Below are 2,500 nucleotides of genomic sequence, written 5' to 3' on the forward strand. Positions count from 1 at the left end.
GAAGCTCTGCAGGGTTGGGCCTGGTTAGTATTTGGATGGGAGACCACCTAGGAATCCCAGGTGCTGTAGGTAATTTTATACTGCCATAATAGTCTATTACATTTTACATTTAATTTTTTCAACTTATCAATGAATTTACTTGAGTAAAGAAGTAAAAGAGGTCTAAAGTTAATTTCTTTGAGTACCTACAGCCAAACCACACTGGACATGCCCAATCTCTTCTTATATTGGAAGTTATGCAGTGTTGGGCCTGGTTTGTACTTGAATGGGAGACCACCTGGGAATATCAGGTGCTGTAGGTAATTTTATACTGCCATAACATTCTTTTCTATTAAATTTTACATTTAATTTTTTCAACTTGTCAATGAATTTACTTGAGTTAAGAAGTAAAAGATGGCTAAAGTTAATGTTTTTGAGCACCTACAGTCAAACCACACTGGACATGCCCAATCTCGTCTGATCTTGCAAGCTCTGCAGTGTTTGGCCTGGTTTGTACTTGGATGGGAGACCACCTGGGAATACCAGGTGCTGTAGGTATTTTTATACTGCCATAACATTCTTTTCTAGAAAATTTTACATTTAATTGTTTCAACTTATCAATGAATTTACTTGAGTTAAGAAGTAAAAGAGGTCTAAAGTTAATGTTTTTGAGCACCTACAGCCAAACCACACTGGACATGCCCAATCTCATCTGATCTTGGAAGCTATGCAGTGTTGGGCCTGGTTAGTACTTGGATGGGAGACCACCTGGCAATACCAGGTGCTGTAGTTAATTTTATACTTCCATAACATTCTTTTCTATTACATTTTACATTTAATTTTTTCAACTTATCTATGAATTTACTTGAGTTAAGAAGTAATAGAGGTCTAAAGTTAATGCTTTTGCGCACCTACAGCCAAACCACACTGGACATGCCCAATCTTGTCTGATCTTGGAAGCTATGCAGTGTTGGGCCTGGTTAGTACTTGGATGGGAGACCACCTGGGAATACCATGAGCTGTAGGTAATTTTATACTGCCATAACATTCTTTTCTATTATATTTTACATTTAATTTTACAACTTATCATTGCATTTACTTGAGTTAAGAAGTAAAAGAGGTCTAAAGTTAATGTTTTTGAGCACCTACAGCCAAACCACACTGGACATGCCCAATCTCGTCTGATCTTGGAAGCTATGCAGTGTTGGGCCTGGTTAGTACTTGAATGGGAGACCACCTGGGAATACCAGGTGCTGTAGGTAATTTTATACTGCCATAACATTCTTTTCTATTACATTTTACATTTAATTTTTTCAACTTATCTATGAATTTACTTGAGTTAAGAAGTAAAAGAGGTCTAAAGATAATGTATTTGAGCACCTACAGCCAAACCACACTGGACATGCCCAATCTCGTCTGAACTTGGAAGCTATGCAGTGTTGGGCGTGGTTAGTACTTGGATGGTAGACCACCAGGGATTACCAGGTGCTGTATGTAATTTTATACTGCCATAACATTCTTTTCTATTACATTTTAAATTTAATTTTTTCAACTTATCAATGAATTTACTTGAGTTAAGAAGTAATAGAGGTCTAAAGTTAATGTTTTTGAGCACCTACAGCCAAACCACGCTGGACATGCCCAATCTCGTCTGATCTTGGAAGCTATGCAGTGTTGGGCCTGGTTAGTACTTGGATGGGAGACCACCTGGGAATACCAGGTGCTGTAGGTAATTTTATGCAGCCATAACATTCTTTTCTATTACATTTTACATTTAATTTTTTCAACTTATCAATGAATTTACTTGAGTGAAGAAGTAAAAGAGGTCTAAAGTTAATGTTTTTGAGCACCTACAGCCAAACGACACTGGACATGCCCAATCTCGTCTGATCTTGGAAGCTATGCAGTGTTGGACCTGTTTAGTACTTGGATAGGAGACCACCTAGTTATCCCAGGTGCTGTAGGTAATTTTATACTGCCATAACATTCTTTTCTATTACATTTTAAATTTAATTTTTTCAACTTATCAATGAATTTACTTGAGTAAAGAAGTAAAAGAGGTCTAAAGTTAATGTTTTTGAGCACCTACAGCCAAACCACACTGGACATGCCCAATCTCGTCTGATCTTGGAAGCTATGCAGTGTTGGGCCTGGTTAGTGCTTGGATGGGAGACCACCCGGGAATACCAGGAGCTGTAGGTAATTTTATACTGCCATAACATTCTTTTCTATTACATTTTACATTTAATTTTTCAACTTATCATTGAATTTACTTGAGTTAAGAAGTAAAAGAGGTCTAAAGTTAATACTTTTGAGCACCTACAGCCAATCCACACTGGACATGCCCCATCTCGTCTTATCTTGGTAGCTATTCAGTGTTGTGCATGGTCAGTACTTGGATGGGAGACCACCTGGGGAAACCAGCTGCAGTAGGTAATTTTATACTGCCATAACATTCTTTTCTATTACATTTTACATTTAATTTTTTCAACTTATCAATGAATTTACTTGAGTTAAGAAG

At 37.2% G+C, this 2,500-nt stretch overlaps 2 non-coding genes and 7 pseudogenes across 2 annotated transcripts; all 9 read left to right on the forward strand.

The window, feature by feature from the left end:
- LOC148485201 (5S ribosomal RNA) overlaps positions 1-72 on the forward strand; it is a 119-nt pseudogene extending 47 nt beyond the window's left edge.
- A 111-nt stretch (positions 73-183) lies between these two features.
- Positions 184-302, forward strand: LOC148485202 (5S ribosomal RNA; annotated as a pseudogene).
- Positions 303-418: 116 nt separating this feature from the next.
- On the forward strand, positions 419-537 carry LOC148485203 (5S ribosomal RNA; annotated as a pseudogene).
- A 116-nt stretch (positions 538-653) lies between these two features.
- On the forward strand, positions 654-772 carry LOC148485204 (5S ribosomal RNA; annotated as a pseudogene).
- A 116-nt stretch (positions 773-888) lies between these two features.
- Positions 889-1,007, forward strand: LOC148485205 (5S ribosomal RNA; annotated as a pseudogene).
- Positions 1,008-1,122: 115 nt separating this feature from the next.
- LOC148485206 (5S ribosomal RNA) lies at positions 1,123-1,241 on the forward strand. Its single transcript, XR_015871042.1, has one exon. It is a non-coding gene; the product is annotated as a 5S ribosomal RNA (ribosomal RNA).
- Positions 1,242-1,357: 116 nt separating this feature from the next.
- On the forward strand, positions 1,358-1,476 carry LOC148485207 (5S ribosomal RNA; annotated as a pseudogene).
- Positions 1,477-1,592: 116 nt separating this feature from the next.
- LOC148485208 (5S ribosomal RNA) lies at positions 1,593-1,711 on the forward strand. The gene has a single exon (XR_015871209.1). It is a non-coding gene; the product is annotated as a 5S ribosomal RNA (ribosomal RNA).
- A 351-nt stretch (positions 1,712-2,062) lies between these two features.
- Positions 2,063-2,181, forward strand: LOC148485209 (5S ribosomal RNA; annotated as a pseudogene).
- Positions 2,182-2,500: the final 319 nt, after the last annotated feature.

The sequence above is a fragment of the Taudactylus pleione genome, unplaced genomic scaffold, assembly GCF_031769625.1.
Source record: "Taudactylus pleione unplaced genomic scaffold, aTauple2 ptg000550l, whole genome shotgun sequence".
Lineage (NCBI taxonomy): Eukaryota > Metazoa > Chordata > Amphibia > Anura > Myobatrachidae > Taudactylus > Taudactylus pleione.